The sequence below is a fragment of the Ahaetulla prasina genome, chromosome 3 (genome assembly GCF_028640845.1).
Source record: "Ahaetulla prasina isolate Xishuangbanna chromosome 3, ASM2864084v1, whole genome shotgun sequence".
NCBI lineage: Eukaryota > Metazoa > Chordata > Lepidosauria > Squamata > Colubridae > Ahaetulla > Ahaetulla prasina.
The window spans coordinates 194,836,542-194,862,321 of NC_080541.1; the positions used below are offsets into that span (position 1 = coordinate 194,836,542).

Sequence of the window (25,780 nt, forward strand, 5' to 3'; positions counted from 1 at the left end):
CCTTACCTTATACAAACTGTTTAGACCTTCAATGAAAAATAATTTTATAGGATTTCCTCTTTTTTATATATGTACGTGCTATATATAATTATATATGTGTCAATGGAATGCTGTGGTTTTTTTTAATTCTGTGACTTAGCCTTGAACCATAAATAAATGAATAAATTATAAAATAAGTTACTAAGGTCTGTTTTAAGAAAGTTAAGGAATTTAATCCAGACTCAGACAACTGACTAAAATATATGTAGCAATTAGCATAATGTTTTCTAATGAGATATCTTAATAGGAAAATATGGCAGGATATGCATACCAAAGTGGCAGGATATGCATACCTCAACTTCAGAAAGCAATCTACAACACACTTCAACATATTTTTTTTCCTATACAATTACTAGTATTATTGGCAGGAGTGAAATCCAGCAGGTTCTGACAGATTCTGGAGAACAGAAAGCGGAAATTTTGAGCAGTTCGGAGAACCAGCAAATACCACTTCTGTCTGGTCCCAGAGTGGGGTAGGAATGGACATTTTGCAATATCCTTCCCCTAGGAGTGGGGAGGGAATGGGGATTTTGCAGTATCCTTCTCCTGGAGTGGGGTGGGAATGGAGATTTTGCAGCATTCTTCCCCCAGGAGTGGGGAGGGAATGGGGATTTTGAAGTATCCTTCCCCTGGAGTGGGGTGGGCATGGAGATTTTGCAGCATCCTTTCCCTAGGAGTGGGGAGGGAATGGGGATTTTGCAGTATCCTTCCCTTGCCACACCCACCAAGCCACACCATACCCACCAAGCCACGCCCACAGAACTAATAGTAAAAAAATTTGGATTTCACCACTGATTATTAGTCATAGTTAATGCACCAGATTTCACAAGTCATTAATGTTTTGAGCAAAAATAGAACCAAACGTACTCAAACAGCATTTTCCCGTCTGGCATGAAATTATTTGGCAGAGAGAGCAGGGAAGGCCTTCAAGGGATGCTTAAGGAAAATAAATTGAGGAGATTTAGTGATTAAATTGGCTGTCTTCCTGTTGAAACACAAAACCATTACACAAACTACCACCAGCATCAATCCTGCCCAATTCTTCAAAGAAAGATGGATCAAAACTAATCTAGATTTAATCAATCCAAATATAAGAATGAAGTATCAAAAATACAGACTTAGCAAAAGCACATTATAATTATAATGCAGAAAAGGACTGGAATGCCAATATTTCAGATTCAACCAACTTAGATTCAAAACGTGGATCCAAAAACAAATAGAATCCTTCTCTTTTAACATGGAACTCAATGATGGCTCATTACAGGTAACATTGGCACACTGACTTCAGCTATCAAGCTATCAAAGCGTTTGCCAGAAAGGAATAAGATCTCATTAGAACCAGAGTCAAATCAAAAGACTCAGAATTTAGAATCCAGCCATCTACACCTTCACTTTTTTATTCAGAGCTGCATTTCTTAGAGAAGGTGATCAATTGAAATAAAAAATGATTTATTAGATTATAGTTAAAATACAATAAATTATTTCTGGCAGCTTTTAATAAACTTTTGCTGATAAGGACTGAATGATGTGTTTTTTTAATTTCAGTATTGATAAGGAATGAGCTACGGGAAGCAGATTTTTATTTTAAAAAATTGAAATATTAGAGTTACTGAAGTTGTTTATATTTGTCTGGAAGGAAGAGAAATCTTTTAGCTCTGCATTTGTCTTTTTATGGTTTTCTTGGCATTAGCCTTTAATCTTTGTATTTGTAAATTAAAAGAGAATTACTGACAGCAAGAAAAAGGAAGAGGTTCTTGTTAAGTTGGGTTAGGAAATTAAGACAGGAAGAATATAGTAAAGGAAAACTGCTGATCTAAATATTATATATTCCCAAAGACTCCCTACCCAGCGTCTATGACAATTCGCCATGGCCAACTCGCCATGGGACAACTCATCATGGTCAACTCATTGCAGGAAAACTCACTGCGGGACAAGAGTTACACCAATATCAAAGAAATGGCAGAATAGAATTATTAAAGAACGGGTGCAAAAAAGGGACAAAATGAAATGTGAATGGCAAAAATTTAAATATTTTTATTTATTTATTTTAAATAATTAAATTGAATTGTTAAATTGTCCAGTGAGTTGTCCCACGATGAGTTGGCCATGGCAAATTGTCCCACAGCAAGCTGGCACTGGTGAGTTGGTTGCAGCAAGTTAGCTGTGGAGAATTGGCCATGGCGAGTTGGACGCGAGGTGGCTGTGGAGAGTTTTCCCATTCCGTCCATCCAATCCCAGGTTCCTGTGAAATTTTTATTGTTTGTTTTCTGGTAAACAATTCCTGGTTTGAGCTTATGAGAGTGAAAAACAGGTGTTTCCATGAGAAAGACAAACCTCCACAGGCTGGTATGGCTTAGTGCCTTTTAGCAAGTTTCTGCAGTTCTACTAAGTGTTCGTGGACCTTAAAACCAGCTCATCTGTGCAGGTCCTCAAATTCCCATGCATATTTTTGTTCAAAAGGTCTGTAACCAGTCTATTTTGATAGTTTTATTTCTGCTGTCATCAATCTCATGATTGTCATGATCTCATGAAGCTTCTGCTTTTTCATCTCTAGGTCTCCAAAACACCTCAAATTTATATTTAATGAATGGGTTTTTTTAAGGCAGAAAATATTAAAGATTTCTCAAAACAAGGAAATTGCCTTCTTTATCTACAAGAATAGCAGAGTTAAAATAAAAAATAAAAAATAAAAATTGTTCCACCAAAGGATCTATAGCCAAAAATAAAAAAGCGCCATATATTAGGATTTCTCTGTATTCAGTTGGTGTCCTAATTTCTCATAAAGAGCTTGTCCTACCAGTTATCTATTAAGTAACTGACAGAGAGAAAATAAGAGTATATAATCAGATCAGAACTTTTCTACTGATCAAAACAAGGCACTATAACCAAGAGCAAGCTTTACAGTTGCTTGCTTTAATGAATCAAGCAGCCAAAGTAACCAAAAAAACAATACAAGATCACAGGCATGCTTAGCTAATAATGATAACAATAACTCAGTACACTACAGATAACCTCTTATTTTAAAAAAATCCCCATTTTGATGATCTTATTTATCCAAAAGTAGAATTAAATTATAATATAGTAAGTATAGTAGATAAAACTGAGCATGAAGTGATATTGCTGCCTAGTGTCTCCTGGCTCATTTCTGCAAGTGCCAATAAATAATGCAAGAACAGACATTGAGTAAGAATGATAATGGGTGCATCTAGATTCTATGAGCCAAGAAAGAAAGAGAGTTATAATAGCAGCTACTTGGTTTGTTAAATCACTCCTCTTAGAAATGAATCCACATTCTAGGCAAACATTGTTTTCTAGTGATCAGATTCAAGGCTGCACTTTAACCTGAATTTTAGTTGGTGGTGGCTCAGGCTGTAAGAAGCTTGTTATTAAAACACAGCAGCCTGCAATTACTGCAGGTTCAAGCCCCACCAGGCCAAGGTTGACTCAGCCTTCCATCCTTTATAAGGTAGGTAAAATGAGGACCCAGATTGTTGGGGGGGCAATAAGTTGACTTTGTAAATATACAAATAGAATGATACTATTGCCTTACACACTGTAAGCCGCCCTGAGTCTTCAGAGAAGGGCGGGATATAAATGTAAATAAAAAAAAAAAGGTGGAGAACTGGTTAAAAGCTTGCAAGTCTACTTAAGCTATGGTGCAGACTTCCACTTACATGCTCGTTATTCAAGACAAAGTTACATATTCTTAAAATTCTTTAACTGTTGTTAGTCACCCAGAGTCACTACAATAGGATCAGCTGCCATATAAATGGAATGAAATGACAAATAACAGCTAACTGTAGAAATTGACAGCTACAGAAAATAGGAATAATGTCCAATTTTCTCCAACTTAAGGTACACTATGCATAAATTTTGAAAAGTGGGAGCCAATTTCTAATGCAGGAAGATATACCATAATATTTTTGCTGGATCAGAACAGAAGTCTATATTATTTTAACTATTTCTAAAACACAGGTTGATAAAATTTTATTAGTTGATCTCTAAGGATGGTTTAAAATTTAGTTGGGTGTCAACTGTACACACCATAAAATGAAGTACATGGAATGTGACCAGCAGCAGGCTTTCTCAAGTGGTAACCTCCACGTTTTGGAACATACTGTATATCTTAGGACATATTTTTGATCTCAACCTTCCTTGCATAAAACCTTTAAACCATATCAAGCATGCCTTTGAATTGGGAGGACTGTAAGTGACCATTTTAAAATCAATGTACTGTTAATGTACAAGGATACCATGTGGCTTACATTCAGATTTTATACAGGTGTATACAGTGGTGGGATTCAAGTAATTTAACAACCAGTTCTCTGCCTTAATGACTTCTTCCAACAACCAGTTTGCCAAACTGCTCAGAAAGTTAACAACAGGTTTTCCCAAAGTAGTGCGAACTGGCTGAATCCTACCACTGGGTGTAAACTGTCCAATTGGGCTGGGTTCCAAATACAGTTAAATAAATACATGCATAAATGCTTTGTGTCCCGACTTCAGCAAAGGCAATAAATGCCCATGCAACTGGCAGGCAAAGTGCAGGTGTGATTTAGGCAGAGGTGCTGGGCAGGAGGAAGTTTGATACAAAATGCAGTGAGGAGGGGAGAAACAATGGGAGGCACAAGGAAAATTGGAACAGAACAACAGAGCAGAGTATTTGAAGCAAGGCTTGTGAAGAGGTCAGGAAGCTTGTCAGAACAGATGGTAGCAGACAGGTATGGGGAGGTAACAGAAAAGGGGGTTGTGGAGCAGGGATGGGGGGAAAGAGTATGTGTGTGCATGGCAGCTTACTAGAGGCTGAAGAGAAGATGTAATCCGAGTCGAACAGTCCATAATCAGAAACTCACAATGTCTTGAAAGGTAGAGAGGGACGAGCCAAAACTTGGTCAGGAACGTGCTAAGATCGAAAACGTAACAGGAGTCAACAGCAAGAATACACAAAGCCAGACATCGAAGTTGCTTCCAGCAACAGAAGGCAATCCTCGCCCCGTTTAAATCCTCTCCCCGGCAAGAGTAGGAAAAAAGTCCTTTCCTTGCTCAGCTGTTGCCAATAATGAGGCACCTGTCTTGCTTGCAAAGTTAGTTGCTGCTTGCTCACAAGGCGCGTTTCTTTGATGAGGTGCAGGATTTTCAGGCTGAAGGGGTTTGCTCATGTTGGCTAACTTAAGGATTAGTCCCGGCTGAGGAGGGACCTAAGAGGGTGTCAGCATTTGATGCAGTGGCTGTTGAATTAATGGAAGCAGTACCCAGTGGGACCTGGTCTGCCCATGTCTTGAAGCCTTACTCTGGTGCCATGACAAAATGAGACTTAAATGTGCAGTGGGTACCAGTGCCCTCTGGTCTGCATTTATGTTTATTTTCCCTTCCCTACTTTTTTTCATTTTACTTAATTACTTTTATAAGCGACGCATTAGAATTTTCAAGAAGAAAAGAAATCAATATTATACAAATTCAAATAAGATCTAGAAGGATATTGAAAAACAGATAATAAAGATAATAAAAGTAAGCAATGAAATAGAGGCAGAAGCAAAAAAAAAATCCACTGATTTCGGTCTCCACTGACCAAAGTTTAATATATAAAATGAGGTAAGAAGAGGAAAATCGGGGCTTTTGTCCCATTTGTCTCAAACAATGTTACTTAATGTTATACAGACTCTTGAAAATTGTTTATGTCAATCCAGACATATCTTTGGACCACTTCTAAAAGGCCTGCCCCTTCCACAAAAATGATGCAACCATAAAGAATTAAGAACTATTCTGAAATTCACATTAATCAGCTGGCATGATAGCACAGTCAAGATTCATAATTGCTACGGTTCCTTCTTCTTTTGAATTCTACAAGTTTCTGCATTTGATCATCAGCCTTTTATTAGATGTACTGGATATAATTCATTACTAGTCTATATCAGTCATTTAATGCTTTACTCACAATAAAGGCGGAATAAGACAGATTTAATTTCTTCATTCTAAAAATATCTGTTGTTATGTATATTATGTATAGTAATAATTGAATAAATCTTTGTTGGTTTTTGTAAGAACAAAGCCTAAATATTTTATTTTGCATCAATAAAACACTTGCTTTTCGGCATCCTCTGTCAAGTTTCGTATCATCATCTCAGTTTTTTCTTTATTGATTCAGTAGTCTGACAATAAACTGGATTGGTCCTGCATTTCCTGCATGCGTCTTTCAGGTATCTGAATGTTCTTTCTATGAACATACTGGAAATTCATCAGATGTATTTCTTAATAAGGAAAAAGTTAATAAGAAAAAAAGTTCCTCTGTATCTTTTATTCCCACCTGGAAGTTGAGTGAAGACATCAGAACTATTATTCTGTGCATTTATGGATCAAAAACATATAAACAGTGTTTTACTATTTCATTATCTGTCAACTCTATTAATTCCCCAAAACGATTCAATTGACACAGTACTGACTTGCCTTTGTATACAAAATTTTTAAGTTCTTTCTTTGATGTTTTCAACCAATTTAGGTACCAAAATGTGCATCTTATTTTTCCCAATGAATCTTGTTTGTCATTCTGTCAAACAAGCATCCCAGCAAGGAAAACATATTAAACATAGACATGAATTTGGTGAAACTGCTCAAAAGATTTGTGATCAACCAACCAACACACTGTTTGTATTTGTATTGAAGATGTTTTTATGTATGTTTGTCCAAAAAATTTAAAAAAAAAGAAAAAAGAAAGCATATTAAAATTGCCATTAAAGCCTCAATCTTCAAGATATCGCACATTCTCTGTATGGGTCAAATTTTTCACTGTGTACTTTTTTGCTATACTGACTGAGTATACTCAGCATCAACTAGTATTTCACTGATTTACTGACCAATAAACTCTAAAATCATAATTGCAAAGAAAGTCCTTTAATATTTTATATTGCAATAAAGCTTGTCTCAGTTCAAAGGGCAGCTTTGAATAGTATCCCATTCATGACCCAAAAATGTGCATTCAAGAGTGGTGAAAGCAGATGAAGTCTAGAAATGCAAACATGTTCATTAGCCTAAGAATGAAATATTCTGGAACAGGAGGTACTGGCTAGACAAGTATGGACAGGTGGTGTCCTAGAAAAAGCAGTGGTGGCTCAATCAAAGAAGAAACATCCCCAAATAATTAAGGAGACTGAACAGCACAATCATCAGAGAGTATTGCCCTTTCTTTCTTTCAAGTGCTTTCTTACTTCAAAATTTACTTTTTACTAGATTCAGCCAGTGTCAACTCCCAGTAAAATATCTGAATCATCTGGGAGGATGACACCTGGGTTGATGATGCAAAAGTACAAGGCCATATGATACATGGAGGCATGGTAAGGATTTTCTGGATATTTTCTTTGGATGCAGGGATATTTCCTTCATTTTATCTTGTCTTTTGTGATTTAGAATATTTTAGGGCTTACATTACCATTTCTATGTCTCCCCCCCAAAAAAATAATGGAAACCATGCTGCCAACTTCTGAAACCATGCTGAAATTATGGGTTTAGAAAATTTAGAACTATGCTGCCTTCGGTATGAACTGAGCATGGCTCATAAAATCATCTGCTAGAATGTCCTTCCTGTCAATGACTAATTCAGCTTCAACCACAACAATACACGAGCACACAATAGATTCAAACTTAAAGTGAACCGCTCCAATCTCGATTGCAGAAAATATGACTTCAGTAACAGAGTTGTTAATGCCTGGAATGCATTACCAGACTTCGTGGTCTCATCCCAAAATCCCCAAAACTTTAATCTAAGACTGTCTACTATTGACCTCACCCCATTCCTAAGAGGTCTGTAAGGGGCGTGCATAAGAGCACCAGCGTGCCAACCTCCCTGTCCTAATGTTCCCTTTAGTTGTATTCATTTTATGTATTCAATTCATGCTTATATATATTATTTAATATGTATTTGACTAAATAAATAAATTAAATAAATAAATAAACTTTGAGCAACATGATGGTCAAAAAGAGATCTGGAGCTCTATAAAACAGGTTCGGGAACTACATGCGATTCTGGGCTTTAAGCTGCCCACCCTTGCAATGAAGGATTACAAATAGCACACTTGCAAAATATGTTTATCTAGAAAGACACTGCTAATCAGCCTTCTTCACAACTTCATGTAAGACTATAAGGAGTGCATTTATTTATTACTTTTTGGTTTATTAGATATAAATGTCCTTTGAGGACCCACTGTCCCACTACAAAACTCTATAAAAATAATACTGCGCTTTATAAAACTGTATTAATTTCTTACTGAAACTCAAAGAAGCAGCAGTAGAACTGAGTATCTAGCACAATCATTAATATGTGGAGTAGAATTAAACACTCTCCTAAAAAGTCAAGAAAAATGAAGCCACACATGTTTCTTGATGAGAGGGAGAGCCAGTAATTTAAGACTACTATATTAAAAGCCCCACTATCTGTTGTTTGCCATTCTAGGCACCTCATAGGCAGATATCAAAGACAAGGCAAGTTGATCCACTATAGTCATATATACCAATAACATGCACTAGGTATGTAGACATGTACATATAGTCTATAAAATAAACCTTAAGAGGCATCAAAGTGTAGGTACAAAAGGATTATGAGTATCCAAAAAAACCTAAAGGAGCCTGAAATGGCATAAATAATGTTCCACTGATACCTCAAAATAGCAATTTGGCTGATAGAATCAGTGAGCTTTGCCTAATAATATGTCCTTCCAAATTTTTATTCTCCTTTGTCTCTCTGTACCATAAATATCTGTGAAGTCCATTAGCTAAGCTGGTACTTTCCCATATTGACATTCTACTATTCAGGATTGTTATCCATTCTGTTATCCATGGCAAGCAATTTGCTTTATGATACAATTTAAAATTTGGAAGGGGAAGACCCACCTCTGTCTTCTGAATTTTGCAAAAAATGTAACTCTGGTCTTTTCCCATTCCATATAAATGTGTTGACAATTGTTTGCCATTCCTGTAAAGTTCTGAAATTGTAATTGACACCATTTGGAACAAATAATTTATCTTTTATTATTATTTTATTATTATTTTTATTATTTACATTTATATCCCGCCCTTCTCCGAAGACTCAGGGTGGCTTACAGTGTGTAAGGCAATAGTCTCATTCTATTTGTATATTTACAAAGTCAACTTATTGCCCCCCCAACAATCTGGGTCCTCATTTTACCTACCTTATAAAGGATGGAAGGCTGAGTCAACCTCGGGCCGGGCTTGAACCTGCAGTAATTGCAGGCTGCTGTGTTCTAATAACAGGCTTCTAACAGCCTGAGCTATCCCGGCCCTTGAACAATACTTTCATTTTAATACTTGCATCGATCCTAGCCAAGATGGCTTTAAATTCCTCCACTTTTCAAGATCTCTTGTCATAATTTGACACTATTATTTTTATATATTTCATTGACTGTTACCTGTCAAAGGCAGACCAAGATATTTCACTAAGTGGGTTCACAGTTAAGATTCTTCCTGCAAAAAAAATTAGCTTCTCATTGTATTGCATTTCTTGTAATTATTTTTGGTTTCTGGACATTGATTTTATATCCAGAGAAATCTCCAAATTATTAACTTCTTTTGGGCAACTGCCTTGTGGCTTTTTGTGGCTCTGTGATGATTAATAGTACATCGTTGCATAACATTTGAACTTATAGCCCTCTCCATAGATTTGGAGACCTGCATTTGTTTATCACTCCAACCTTTCCTGTCCATATTACTAGATCAATGATGAATAAATAAAGGAGAGAGTGAATAATCTTGCCTTTTACTGATTTAAAAATCTGCAGAGCGAGCCCCATTTGCTTTCTTACCATTGATATATGTTTCTGACCCAACTCTTCTTGGACTCTTCTCTGGGATTTATTTTATTCAGTACAATCAGCAAGAACCGATACTGCAACCTGCTGGAAGTTTTTTATGCTCAGAAAGATTAGTGCAGCTTTCTTCCTCTTTTTGTTTATATGTTCTATCATTGATTATGAACCTAACTGTTGTTCTTGATATTTCTCTTTGGAATATAGCTGTTTGATCAATACATATTATATCTGAAACACATTTTTTGAATCAATTAGCTAGCATTGTTGTAAAAAAGCACCTTGTGCTTTTCCTAATTTGATTATTTTTGATTATTTTATTTGTTTCTTAAACAGTTATGGATGTATATAATCTATGACTCACTGTGTTTCATACCAAACTTCAATATATTAATTCATAGCACCTTCAATGTTAATCTTAGAATATAATCCTTTAAAAAAATCTGTCAGATAATCTATTATTTCTGCTGTTTCTGGAACATAACAATTTGGACCTTTTCTTTATTGTTGATATTATCTATTTCTTTGTTTTTTTTAAGGTGATAAGCACCCATTTCTTTTTTGTTGAACAAGGAATAGTGGAGTAATTTACACAAAACAGGTAGCTAAAATGTGTAGTTTATAAACTAAAATATATTACATTGGCCAAAAAAATCAAATAAACCACATTAGGATTCAGATATCTGTGAGACTCTAACTTTCAGAATACATTTGCCAATAAAAACTAAGATGCATTGTAGTAGGCAATGACTTTTATGTAAAAAAAATGCATATACTGTACAAGCAAATGTTGTTATGTTAAATTTAGATATAAATTACCTAATCCAATACAGATATAAATTCAACAACTTTTATCTCGTTCTGTTTTTTTATAAGTCCCTAAGTAAGTGTGGTTTAATTTACACTTTAAAAGTACTTTCAAAATGGGACAATTTAATAATAAGCAGGAACACATTTTCTTAATATTTTATGTTTGCACCTAAGATTTCTTGCTTTCCATCTGGAAAAAAGAGAGATGCAGCATTTAGCTGATTTTGAGAACAAGGGATGTTATAAAAATGCTTTAAAATAACTCCGTATCATCTTTGAAATGATGACTCTGCAGTCATCTCTCTTCATACTGTATTGTATTACATTCTTGACTTTATTTACCCTGACATTTCTTACTAAAACCACATGGTACTTATTCCAGAAGGGTACTCATGTTAGTCTTTGCAATAAAAACCAATTCAATATAGAAAGCAAGCTGTGGCTTTGTAAACATTATGGGTGCTACTTCATATGAAATGTAACTCTGATCTAAGGTTGAAAACAGCATCGTTGTAACAGGTATTTTTCTTTATCAACCTGCAGATTACTTGCTCCATATTGTGATATCCTCAGGTTGCACTCAAGGCAAATGAAGAGATAAGAGCAAGGAGAGGAAAATCCCAATAATGACATCTTATAGAAGATAAACAATTGGAGGCAAAGTCCCACCCCACTGTCTATGACAGGCAAAAATCCCACCACATTGTACCACCCAACTCCTACCCCATTGCGTATAACAGAAAAATACTGAGATGGCAAGAGAAATATCAAAACTAGTTTGCCAAGATCAAGGGAAGAGTCTTTGGGGAAAGGGAACAGCCTTCTGCCATCTAATTTTTTGTAACTGCATCTATAAAATATGCCAAGTCATTTAAACTTGTATGAAAGGATGAATATGGAGCCCTCCACCACTGGAAGGGCAGTAGAATTTCTGGAGTAATGTAAAAAAAAAAAAAAAACCCAGAAGAATGTAAATTTTCTGCAATCTCCCTTTCCCACCCACCCCCCACAAAAAAAATGTGAAGCAAAATCAAGTGCGTGCAGAATTTAAGATATTTTATTCTCAATCTTTTTAAATGCTTTTACTACCAACCGTGGCTATTGTATTTATTAAACAATTCTATGCATTCTTGTGAAAAAGTAAGAATCTTAGTGAAGCTTATTCCACAAGTCACAGTTTCAGAAGACAAATAATTTCAGTGCAATTGTATGCATGCTTATTCAGAAGGAAATCCCATTGAGCTAAAAGAGAAGTGAATCCTCAGTAACTATATATACAATTGCAGTCCTAGTTTCCTTAGTTCCCAAGCAATTGGAAAGAAATAGAACAAAATTTTCATGCCATGCTTATATTAATACATGTATCATTATTTTTGTCAGGAAAAATATTGGAAATCAATTATTGAAATACTGAAAATAAAAAAATTGTAAATATTTGTGATAAACAAATGGAATTGTATGAATTTCAGGAAAAATAATCTCATACAGATACCATATTAAGAAGTTAGCTGCATCTCTGGATCATTTACTTAAAAATAAATAAAACTTTACCTTATTAATTACATTTTCACTCACAAAAAGTTTATTTTTTTCATTGGCTAACCTAAACTTCCCAATCCATTTTTTCCCCAGTCTACCATATATTGATGGACTTTACAATTTTACAGAACCGCCTTGCTTTTTCTTTGCTGGATCTTCAGATTGCCAGTTAAAACCATTTTATTACAGAATTTTAACTGCTGATACTTTTTTTTATTGTATTTACATGGCTTTAGGTTATATTGTCTTAATTTTTGTTTATGGCTTTACAATGTCATAAGTGCACCTTTCTGCATGACAGAGAAATAGGATATTAAGTCCCATAAATAACTCATTCTGCCCCCCTCCAATTTCAGATGGAATTTGGGCAGGAAATAAATGAGCATACAAACTTGCTACTAATGCAGTTAAATTAGACCAGTGTTTTTCAGACTTTAAGATGTGTAGCATTTCTTAGCCAGTCAGAGTTCTGGTAGCTCTGGTAGTCCACACGTCTTAAAAGTTGCCAAATTTTAAAAAACACTGATTTAGAGCTTGAAGGTTATTCAGAAAGGGAGTGCCAATAATAACTTAAAAAGCTTATGTTTACAATCCTATATTTGCTTATGTGGGAATGTGTCTCCTTTTGTAATATTACATTATGTTTTAGTCACTAGATGGCATTGGACTTGACTGAACCCAAGTAAGAACATTTCCTGTGCTATGTATGCTGTCCCTGCTTAAAAATTGTTTCCTAGCTTTTGATTTGTGTAACCTCCAATAGCAACAATGCAATATGTAGCATCTGAATAACACTGGAATGAATAAAAATGGAAGAAGTATTTTCAGTTAAGGGAATAAAACAGACATTCTCCAGGCCAAACATTTTGTTACTTGGCCTCCCATTGTGAAAAGTTTAGGAATGGCTGATCCTATCCAATTTCTGAATCCACAACAATACTCCCTCCCAAGGGGCAAAAAGTGTTAAATTGTGAGCAATCAAAGCTAGAATTAGGAAGACTTCCTAGTACAGTTCAATAGCTGACTATTCAGAAGGATGATAGAAAGTGTATGCATTCAGTAGCAATGAATAGCAAAAACACTCTCGTATCTTTTTCAATAATTATTTTGTGGAGAGTGATAATCTCTTTCCGAGTTTAAACTAGCCTACTCACTGTTTACATTGCAAAATTCTAGTTCAGATGAATGTGAGAGTTTTTGTTATGATTAGCAAGTGGAGAATTTAGTATCACTCCATTACACATATATACACTCTCTGGCCAACATCTTTTGATTTATAGGACCGGGGGGGGGGGGGGGGCGGGAAAACCATATATTTTCCAAAACAAATAAAAATTCATTTCTTTGGAAAAAGATCCTCCCCCAAAAGGAATGACTATGTTTTTCACACGAACAGCCTAAAATATCAGGATTATTAGTTCCAAAGAAAGAAAATACATCAGAGTACTAAAAAAAAAAATGTAAGCATCAACTGGAATTATTTCTGAGCAATAAATCCAGATAATGCTGTTCTTCCTATTCCTTTCACACATTCAGCTGCCTCCATTCTTTCTCCCAAAGTAATTGCCTTCCAGAGAAAGTACAAAGCAAAGAAGTGGAATATACTATAGTTGTGTCATTTCATTTAGAATTTAGCAGTCCCAAATATAATTGCACTTTTGTATTTTTTTTTCCCATATAAGAAATGTTTGTAACTGCTGTTAAGTAGAAGCAAAATGCTGTTAAGTAACTGCTTAAATGCTGTTAAGAGAAGCAAAAGCTTCAAAAGGTCTTAAAACAAGCAGTTCCTGTAGTAAATCCCTACATGGTCAAATATCCTAATTACATTTAACACTGCTTGGAACAACAGAGATACAAGTCAGGGATGAGTTCTACTTACCTTTACTACTGGTTCTCAACGGGGCCGCGCGTGTGTTCTGCATGCACAGAAGCTTCCTGATGACGTCCGGGTCAGTGGGTGGAGCCTTTTACTACTGGTTCTTGTAAACCGGTCCGAATTGGGGGCAACCCACCACTGATACAAGTCTATCACTATTATTGGAAGCCTCAGCTGTGATTACCTATTTGTCATAGCAGATGAATTTCAACATTCATTGGAAAATGTGTACAAACAATAGGCTTGTACAAATACAGCCATTTCAACGTTTTTAATTTACAATAAAGTAATACTATACAATTGGCATAGTAGTCGGGGTGGTGCCACACTATATTAAGAAACTTGTTTAACAGCTGATGGTCTATAAAGAATCCTAAAACACAGAGCTCTTTGGCATACTTATATGCTGATTGGCTCTGCTTTCTCACTCCTCTGCTTATAAATTAGAAATATCACGGAGGCCATGGTGACCTAGCTAGCTTTTGGCCAAAAAAGAGAAACTGCCATGTATTAAACCTCAGATTACAACCCAGGCAATGTGTATAGCAGTCAAAATATTCATTAAAATGTCCCCTGTTATTATGGTACTAGTTCCAATCCTGTTCAGCATGTTTCCTTGTGCAAGAGATTATGACAAAATGTAGCACCCAGTCCTTGATGCCTAGCTATAATTAAAATCTTGGAGAAGACAGCAAGATGTGACAAATAAAAAGAATATGGGGTGATCTAATATAGCCTCCAAGCCTTTAATCTGTGAAGCAGACTATCTTAAGGACCATTTAGAATGAGGATAAAGTCGTTGATCTTCCCAACTCTCAATCAATGCTCTTTCATGCTTATTTCAAGGAGCTAGAGTCAACTAGAATGTAAAATCAAAGGAAGGTAAATTTTCATAAACTCAAGGCTCTGGGTGCCTCCATGCTGTGGTTCCTCCTCCTATTAATGAAAAGAAACAGCCAGTTTCTCTCCCCCTCGCCCCATCTGCCTGCCTCACTGTGCAGACTCCATCCTTCCCATTTTCCAAGTGCCAAGTTGGGCCTTCCTTGTTGTGGTTAGACTCTAGCTGTCACTTAACTCTCTTCCAGCCATTGCCATGATCAACGTCTTTCATTAATAATGTGTGCCTGGTTTTTATCAACTCCCATTGCTCCAAGTTTAGCTCATAATACATTACAGTACAGAGAGTATTATCACTGGCAGCTGGCCCTGACAAGATGGGGAGTTATAAAATGCTAAAAACTCTCCTCACAGCTTTCTGCAAACACAGGGATCAGGCTGTGTGCTATTCCAGCTCTTTGCTTCATTATTTATATTAAAATAAAGGCACTGTTGGCCCAAATGGAGATGAAGCCTGACAGAGCTTTACAAACAGAGAAGGAACATGGACAGAAGGAGTCTTTCTATGCATACTCATGTCTCCACAAATGTAGTAACTTTTCACAGGAAATGTATTGTAGCATGGTCTGTTAAGGTGTCACAATTTCCTATTTTCACTGCAATAAACTACCATGGTTACTTCTCCAGATTACTTACACACACACACACACACACACACTCACAGAGAGAGAGAGAGAGAGAGAGAGAGAGAGAGAGGAAATAGGCAATTTATCACTTGTGATATAAATTTGTATTTACTGGTAAATATATAGGTTGCATCCTATATCTGCTTAGAAATATGCAGACATTATATGTAGCCTTGTTTATTGACCACCTTGTACAGCAACCATTCACAGTTACAGAGGTGATGAAAAGTAATTTTGTGGCCAACCCACACATTTACAACCTTTGCAAGTTGGACAGCAAAGAAAGCTGTAGTAAGATAAGCATGTTAACCATTTTATTTAGTTACTGCTTTGCTTAAGTTGCCAGTTCCAACTGTGATCACTAAGTGAGGACACCCACTATATAGACCAGGGGTGTCAAACCTGCAGCCAGATGTGTCACATGCTAGCCCGCTCCCGCCCGGTTTAGCAAAGGGGGGCGGGAAGTCCTAATACATCATGTGACAATGCAAGTTTGATATCCCTGATATAGACTATATTAGTCTTTAGTGAATCTAGATAGAATCATGAAAATCCTCTAGTTTTGGTCTTGTTTGAGGAAGGCAATAGATCAGTGATGGCTAACCTTTTTGCCATCACATGCCAGAAGGGGTGTCACATATGTGTGTGCCCACACCCATAATTCTATGTGCCCCGTCCCGTGCATGTGCGCGTGCCTCCCCCCCTCACTCCTGGCACACGATGACCCGGTAGGCCATTTTTCTCTCTCACCTGGCTCCAGAGCCTCTCTAGGAGTCTGGGGAGGGTGAAAACGGCCTTCCTCACCGCCCCCCAAGGCCCTCCGGAGGCAGGAAACAACCTGTTTCCCTACTTCTGGTGGGCCAAGAAGGCCCGAAAATCAGCTGGCGCGTGCAGGAGCTGAGCTCGCATGCCCACTGATATGGCTACGTGTGCCACCTGTGGCATCCATGCCATAGGTTTGCCATCATGGCAATAGATGGTTTTTCAGAAGAAAAAAAGTCAGGGCACCCACTTTAGTTAAATGGTACATCCATGTGATCCAAGTTAACAATTATACACATATGTCTATGGTTACATACGCAGTAAATATCCAGAAACACACACATATCCCTCTATCACTCTATTCCCTTTTGGGGTGAGCTTCATGTTAGTTTAACTCTATAGCACTGTCCTAAGAAATTATTTAATCTTACAGTTAAGTCTGCTTAGTACAATTAGATTCATATGAGCAAAAGGCAGTTAATCTAAAGGGCCACTTCTTTCCAAAGTGCTTCTTTCCAGAGTGTAAGCATCTCTGCAAAGACTTGGTGCTAGTGCAGGGGTCTCCAACCTTGGTCCCGCAAAGCTGGCTGAGGGACTCTGGGAGTTGAAGTCCACAAGTCTTAAAGGGACCAAGGTTGGAGACCTCTGTTCTAGTGTAACAGGGAGGTATCACTAGCGACTTTTCCATCATTTCCCTTTCTACTACAGAAGTCATATCCAAACATCAAGCCCTAACACCAATTCTACACACTCCAAGCCTTGTGCAAAGCATTCCAAAGAGCATTTTGTAAAAATTTGTCATAAGCAAAGTATCCTTTTGCAAAGCTCTTAGGCAGTCATGTCCTCTGGAATGCTCAATGTGGCCATTTCAAATGCCTTCCCATATCGTCTCAGACATTTTGCTGGCAGTGTAAGGGAATGTTGTCTATTCGGGTACACCCTTCTAGGGGAGGCGGCTGCTTTAATGCTTCAAGGAAGAAGCCTGTTGCTTAGCAAAGTGATTTGTTAATTTTTCTCCACAGTGCTGTATCTTTTGCTTGAAGAAACTGCTTCCTGCAACCCAGGGGTGGGTTTCAAATTTTTTTACTACCGGTTCTGTGGGTGTGTCTTGGTGGGCGTGGAATGGCTTGGTGGGTGTGGCTTGGTGGGTGTGGCAGGGGAAGGATACTGTAAAATCCCCATTCCCACCCCACTCCAGGAGAAGGATACTGTAAAATCTCCATTCCCTTCCCACTCCAGGGGAAAGTTACTGCAAAAACCCCATTTCCTCCCGATCAGCTGGGACTCGGGAGGCAGAGAATAGATGGGGGCGGGACCAGTCAGAGGTGGTATTTACCAGTTCTCTGAACTACTCAAAATTTCCACCACCAGTTCTCTAGAACTGGTCAGAACCTGCTGAAACCCAACTCTGCTGCAACCCCTTTGCAACATACCTATTTTACCCCTTCAATGAGAGCAAGGAAGTCTCCCTAAATTTAACCTAGATTCACTTCTGATTAAACTGTATTTAATGTCACCGTTAAAATAAGATGCGTTCAATGCCTGTGGTGTGGTGTACAGCTAATGAAACATTGGGTTCAACATTAATTGATACCTGGCTAATTCTGATCAAAGATTCAGGACTTTCCTAACTTCCATGTTAAAAAATAACCCCAAAATATATGGTGCTAGAGAAAATTTAGCTTTCTGTAAAAATGTCTGCTCTACCACCAATAGTCTACTTGCTTGCCAATCACTAAATCAACTGAAGTATTCTCTTCCTGGCACAGTATTCAATTACTGAATAAAGGGCTTTTTGGGGTCAGCTGGGGATAATGTCAATGAGCATTTCTTTACTTCGGTCTCAAAGACGTAAGTTTAAGTTTATAAGCACTAACTGCAATTCACACATAGAAATTGCCCCCGAATTTCTCTTTCGGACTATTTTACTACCTTGACTTTAATTCAGGGTTGAATGCGTTCTCTGTTTGTCTATTTTTCTCACTCACTCTACTTGGAACAGACTTGATGAAAATGAGATTCACTGAGTAATGAGTATTCTTACCCTGGTCCAGGGGTGAGCACAAACATTTTAGCAAGGAGTCCTCTGCCTAGTTTGTGGGCATGGCCTAGTCCGCCTCCTCACCACGGTGTGTGTGTGTGTTTGCCCTACTTCAGGCTCCGGAGGCTTTCTATAAGTCTGCAGAAAGGCGAAAATGGCCTTCCCGGGCTCCAGAGGCCCTCTGGTGGCTGGAAACAGGCCCATTTCCAGCCTTCCTGAACTTCCAGTAGGCCCGTTTTTCACCCTCCCTGAGCCTCCGTTGTGCACCCTGCACTTAATTGCATCCAAAATAGGCCGCGTGGAGACTCCTGGGAGGGAAGGGGAGTGGGTGGGGCTAGAGTGTGAAGGGCCAGAGTGTGATTTGGGGGTTCTCCGAACAGCACAAAATCTTAGCTAGAGGTTCTCCCAAACCCCTGCGAACCCCCAGCAACCCACCCCTAGTCCCATTTCTTGGTTGAATCTTATGTTCTAAAGAATGAGTTTTTCTTTGCATTTTGAGTTTATTGTAGGCTATCAATAATCACAAAAGCTTAATTTCTGCCACAGTGTTGAGTAGCTCTCTCCTTCAATATATCTCAAGGTTTTATGGTGAATCCAATGCTTTTTTGATAGTAACAAAGAAGATGCTTCTAGAAGTTCAGAAAACAAGATTTTATTTATATTAATGTGAGAAAATCAGTACAACTGTCCATCTTAAATATCTAACTCTAGATGGTGAACAAAAATTATGCAGATAGTCCTAGACTTGCGACCACAATTGAGCCCAAAATTTCTGTTGCCAAGTGAAACATTTGTTAAGTGAGTTATGCCCCATTTTATGACTTTTCTAGCCACAGTTGTTAAGAGAGTCACTGCAATTGTTAAGTTAGTAACACAATTGTTAAGTGAATCTGGCTTCCCCATTGACTTTGCTTGTCAGAAGGTGACAAAAGATAATCACTAGATCCTGAGACACTGCAACCATCATAAACATGAACCAGTTGCCATGTGTCTGAATTTTGATCATGTGACCATGAGAATATCAAAAACGTTGTGAGTATTAAAAATAGTCATAAGTCACTTTTTTCAGTGTTGTAACTTCAAATGGTCACTAAGTTGAGGATTATTGATATGAAACCTAAACCAATTAAAGAAATACGGAATATAAGGAAAAACTAAATAACCTGGACATCACATAGAAATTCCACAAAACACACATATATATTGGGCTTCTCTAGCATCCTGGCCCTAACATTGGGGAAGGGGAAGCCAACTTTTAACAGTCTTCCAGAAGACCATGAGGGACCAGGTTATCCAAATCTCTGGGAGAGAGGGAATCTGATCTGTTCTGTTGTTTTCTTCAAACATGTGTAAGTATGCTGAGAAAATCTTTTTCCTTCAAGTGAGGGGTGTCAAACTCAAGGCCCATGGGCCAGATTAGGCCTGTAGGGTGCTTAGGTCTGGCTCGTGGGGCCACCCTGAAAACAGCAAAGGACTGGCCCACAGTGCCTCTGCCACTGAAAACGGACCTCAGGAGGGCTGCATGCGGCCCTCCCAAGCTCCATTTTTGCTGGCAGAGGGTTACAGGAGGCTGTCACAGCCAAAAACGGATCTCGTGAGGGCAGTGCATGGCCTTCCCAAGCACCATTTTCACTGGCAGGAGGCTGCCGCAGCCGGAAATGGAGCTCAAGAGCCAGGTGGCCCGACACGTGACATTGAGCTGGCCACACCCATCCTGGCCATGCCCACTCAGCACACACCTGAGGTCAAACACAACCCTGATGCGGCCCTCAATGAAATTGAGTTTGACACCCCTGCTTCTAAAAAGCAATAGAGTAAAGGGCATTGTTTAATTTCCAAAATATAGACAGGAACATAGAAACTTGCTATATGTTAAGTTCACATATTATTTGACTTGCTTTGCTTATTTTGTTTTGGTTAAGGGTCCTCTTTCCAATGTAGGTCCTCAATAACATGAGGACAATAACATAGTCAGCAACTCTCCAGTAGCTAAAGTAAGATTTTTTCCCATTCTGAGCCTGGAATGTTCTGCCTGCAAAATGCATCTTTGATATACCACTGATCCATAGCCTTCCCCAGGTAGGTGATCATATCAAAACAGATGAGAAACTGTTATATCCTCATTAGATTGCTTGATTTCTAATGAGCCTCTCAATTTAGTTAACTAAAAACAGATTATTATACAGCTTTCCTTTCATTTTTCTTATACTCATTTTATATCACCATTTTCTACAGTCAACAAACTTCACAATTGTGCACTGTTGCGTCTTCAGTATTTTAAAGCAGAACCTTATACTTTTCTATGTTCTATTGATATAAGGATAGTAACAATGCATTAGATCAGAGATGTCCAACTCAAGGCTGGGTGGCTGGATCCGGCCCGTGGAGTGCTTAGATCTGACCTGCGGGGCCGGCCTAGAAACAGCAAAGAAGTGGCCCACTGTGCCTCTTCCAGTGAAATTGGAGCTTGGATGCCACACACACACACACACACACACACACACCGAGCTTCATTTTCACTGGCAGAGGACTGCAGGAGCCATCACGGTTGAAAATGGGTGTGGGGGCCATGCATGCCCCCCCAGCCCCCGGGTTCAGTTTTCACTGGCAGAGGGTTAGCAAAACTAAAAGCAAAACAAATGTTTCTCCTTTTGCATTTGAGCATGCAAGAAGGGACAGGAAAAGAGAAAGGGAAAGAGGAAAGACAAAGAAAAGGAAGGAAAGATGGGAAGAAAGCAAGGAAGAAAAAATAAGGAAAGAGGGGAAGGAAGAAGAAAGGAGAAGGAAAGAAAAAAGAAGGGAGGGAGGGAGGGAGGGAGATTATAATGAGAGCAAGGGAGGGTCTCAGGGAAGTCCTGCTTTAGCACTTGGTCACCCCCCCCCCGACATGCCCACCATGGCCACCCCCACTCCTGGCCATGCCCCGCCCTCCGAGGTCAAACACAATCCTGACGCAGCCCTCAATGAAATCGAGTTTGACATCTCTGCATTAGATTAAATATCATGCCTAACAACAATCATACATAATGTTTAAAGTGCTTCAGTGGTATTTTACTGTCTCCTGCCCTGAGCAATTACACTGATTGTTTAGCAAGAGCACATCCATTCTTCAATTTTCCCTAAAATAAAAAGATCCAACTTCAGCATATATTCTTAATTGCATTATCATATGCCAAAAGTCTTTCGCTTAGCTAGAAAGGATACTGGAGTACAGAATGAAATATTAGTATCCCTGGATTATTCAGAAATCAAATTCCATGGGAAATGTTCCATTAGGCATTACCATAATCCCTTCTCACTGCAATAAACCCTTTTCACTGATAAACATGATCATGCTGGAATGCACACAGTCCTACTACGTTCATAGATTTTGCCTGCTCCAAAAATTGTCTACAGGGTTTTGGTGGTTTTTTGTTGTTGCTTTGTTTTTTTTGTTTTGTTTTGTGTTTTGTTTTGTTTCTACAGGAAATATAATCTTTTTAATATCTTCTTAGATTCAAAAATCAGATCATCGCTACATCTAAAAGATATCCTGAAGTAAAAGTCACACCATCAAAAAAGCAAATGCACCCCGTTTGGGTGAACTCTTCCACTTACGTTATTTTATTATTATTATTATTATTATTATTATTATTATTGTTGTTGTTGTTGTTGTTGTTGTTGTTGTTGTTGTTGTTGTTATTTATTCGATTTTTATACCGCCCTTCTCCCGAAGGACTCAGGGCGGTGTACAGCCAAAATAAAAACAGACAATACAATATACAATTTAAAATACAAATTAAAAAACTTATTTTATAATTGGCCTAAAAAACTTTAAAATATATAAAACTAAAAACCCTTAAAATTAATAATAGAAATTTAAAAATCAATAAAATTTAAGCCAGCCGCGCGCGCATAAAAAGATGTGTCTTCAGTTCACGGCGGAAGGTCCGAAGGTCAGGTATTTGGCGTAAACCCGAGGGAAGTTCGTTCCAGAGTGTGGGAGCCCCCACAGAGAAGGCCCTTCCCCTGGGGGCCGCCAGCCGGCATTGCTTGGCGGACGGCACCCTGAGAAGTCCCTCTCTGTGAGAGCGTACGGGTCGGTGGGAGGCATGCGGTAACAGCAGGCGGTCCCGTAAGTACCCAGGCCCTAAGCCATGGAGCGCTTTAAAGGTAGTGACCAAAACCTTAAAGCGCACCCGAAAGGCCACAGGTAGCCAGTGCAGTCTGCGCAGGAGCGGTGCTACGCGGGAGCTACGTGAAGCTCCCTCTATCACCCGCGCAGCTGCATTCTGGACTAACTGAAGCCTCCGAGTGCACCTCAAGGGGAGCCCCATGTAGAGAGCACTACAATAATCCAAGCGAGAGGTAACGAGCGCATGAGTGACTGTGCACAGGGCATCCCGATCAAGGAAGGGGCGCAACTGCTGAACCAAGCGAACCTGGTGGAAGGCCCTCCTGGAGACGGCCGTCAAATGATCTTCAAACGACAGCCGTTCATCCAGGAGGACACCTAAGTTGCGCACCCTATCCTTTGGGGCCAATAACTCGCCTCCAACAGTCAGCTGCGGCTGCAGCTGACTGAATCGGGATGCCGGCATCCATAGCCACTCCGTCTTGGAGGGATTAAGCTTGAGCCTGTTTCTCCCCATCCAGACCCGTACGGCTTCCAAACACCGGGACAGCACTTCAACAGCTTCATTGGGGTGGCCCGGGGTGGAAAAGTACAGCTGAGTGTCATCAGTGTACAGCTGGTATCTCACCCCAAAGCCACTGATGATCTCACCCAACGGCTTCATATAGATGTTGAACAGGAGGGGTGAGAGGATCGACCCCTGTGGCACCCCACAAGTGAGGCCCCTCGCGGTCGACCTCTGCCCCCCTGTCAACACTGTCTGCGACCGGTCAGAGAGATAGGAGGAGAACCACTGATATACGGTGCCTCCCACTCCCAATCCCCCCAACCGGCGCAGCAAGATACCATGGTCGATGGTATCAAAAGCCGCTGAGAGGTCTAGTAGGACCAGGGCAGAGGAATAACCCCTGTCCCTAGCCCTCCAGAGATCATCCACCAATGCGACCAAAGCTGTCTCCGTGCTGTATCCGGGTTGGAAGCCGGACTGGAACGGGTCTAGATAGACGGCTTCATCCAGGTATTGGGGTAGCTGTCGCGCCACAGCACTCTCTACAACCTTCGCAACGAAGCGAAGGTTGGAGACCGGACGATAATTACCCAAAATAGCCAGGTCCAGGGAGGGCTTCTTGAGGAGGGGTCTCACCACCGCCTCTTTCAAGGCGGCAGGGAAAACCCCTTCCAACAAAGAAGCGTTGATGATCCCCTGGAGCCAGCCTCGTGTCACTTCCTGAGTGGCCAGTACCAGCCAGGAAGGACACGGGTCCAGTAAACATGTAGTGGCATGAAGCCTCCCCAACAACCTGTCCACATCCTCGGGAGCCACAGGGTCAAACTCATCCCAAACAGACTCGACAAGACGTGCCTCCTCTCCCTCGCTTGGATCATCCCATTTTTAGTGATATATTTGTTTCCATTCACAAGGCACTCTCTATCTCTGAGTTTTTATCCAAATCTGCTATTTAGATTAAACTTTCAACAACACTACCAAAACTTAATTTTCTTTAATATGCCATTCAGCTGCCTCCTGATCATAGGCAAAAGCATTTAGCATCATATCACATTTTACATATACACTCTCAGAAAATCTTGCCACAATTCAAAGCTATTAATTTTTTATATTGCGCAAAAATTGGAGCAAAAAGAGAGAGATTTGGTAAATTCAACTAGTTGTCACAGCTTGCATTCTTAATGACAGCAATATTGTTTTTTGTACCTGGTGCAAAGCACATTTCTGTGAATAAATATTTTGTCCTCTTTTGGATTTCCTGAATTTTTGCATAACTTTTTCAATGATGTATTAAAGCTCTCCTTGGGTCTTGCTGCTACTATTTTGCAGAGTTATGTAAAACAAAGAATTAGGCTGTTTTCAATAGATATGTTGCTGTTTTCAGTATTGTCAAGTCATCTGATCCTGAGGCAGCAAAGCAAAGTTTTGGCACTATCGTCTCTACCTCCAGGCATTGGAATGAAGTTTATTGTGGAATGCAATGTTTAGTTTCTGACAAATATTATTATGTCCATGTACGGCCTGAAAAGTTCCACAGTTGACTCATCTGTCCATAGAACATTCCTCCATAAACGTTTGGCAATCTTCAACCTTGCTGCTCTTTTATGAACCCATTTTCACCTAGAACTTTATTGATGATGACATCATGCCTTAGCACATAGGTCTTCAAACTTGGCGGCTTTAAGACTTGTGGACTTCAACTCCCAGAATGCTCCAGCCACAAGTCTTAAAGCTGCCAAGACCTATGGCTTAGTCTAAGTAAAGGAGGCCTGCAGAACTCTAGAAGTTGTTCTGAGATTTCAGGTGAATTCAGAGAGATTATTATTATTATTTTTGCTGTACAAGTGTTCTTCTACTTATGACCACAATAGAACCCAAAATTTCTGTTAAATGAGGCAGTTGATAAGTAAGCTTTTCCCCATTTTACGACCTCTTTGCCACAGTTGTTAAGTGAATCACTGCAGTTAAGTGAATCAAGCGATCACTAAGTGAATCATTGCTTTCCCCATTGTCAGAAGCCAGCTGGTTATAAATGGTGATCATATGATCCTGGGACAGTACAACTGTCATAAATACATGCCAGTTGCCAAGTGCTCAAATTTTGTTCCTGTGACTATGGAGATGCTGCAACAGTCATACATGTGAAAATCAGTCATAAGTCACTTTTTTCAATGCCTAAATGAATAGTTGCAAGGTGAAAGTTACTTGGGCTGATTTTGCCTAGTCTTGGAAGATTCACTATTGTCCCAAACAGTCTCCATTTCAAGATTATGTTCCTTACTGTGGATTGATAGAGGTCCAATGCTTGGATAACCCTTCATCCATGATATTTTTTGTAAGAGAGCCCTATAGTATACTCAACACATTTCTACAATAGGCCACTGATACACACTTGCTGGGCATAATTGTTCAACCAACTTTGTACTCATCTAAAGATAACATAGTGCAACCAATGTTATGTGAGTTTCTCTTCTAGAATCTTATCGAAGACAGTTAAAATCAAACCACACTGGATTCTCCTGTTCAACTAAACTGGTCATTTTATCAAAAGAGACCAGGTTGATTTTTCATGATACACTCTTGCTAAAACCAAGCTGGTTTCTGTCAAGCAATTCATTTTCTAAATGCTCACAAACTGTTTAACAATCTGTTTTAGAGTTTTACCTAGATTGTTTTTTCCCTCCTTTTTAAAAAATAAACTTTATGCTAACCCTAAAACTCTGATACCACATCATCGTCCATCATTTCAAGGTAAC

General features: G+C 39.0%; 1 protein-coding gene across 9 annotated transcripts in view; it reads right to left on the reverse strand.

Moving 5' to 3' along the window:
- The window catches only part of EPB41L1 (erythrocyte membrane protein band 4.1 like 1), a 196,772-nt gene that overhangs the window by 77,709 nt on the left and 93,283 nt on the right, over positions 1–25,780 (reverse strand). For 2 of the 9 annotated variants that reach the window (XM_058174663.1, XM_058174662.1), the window contains exon 3: positions 4,837–4,942. The exons of the other annotated variants lie outside the window; for them this stretch is intronic. The gene's annotated coding sequence lies outside the window, so the exon portion shown is untranslated. The remainder of the gene's footprint in view (positions 1–4,836; positions 4,943–25,780) is intronic. 9 annotated transcript variants of the gene reach the window in all.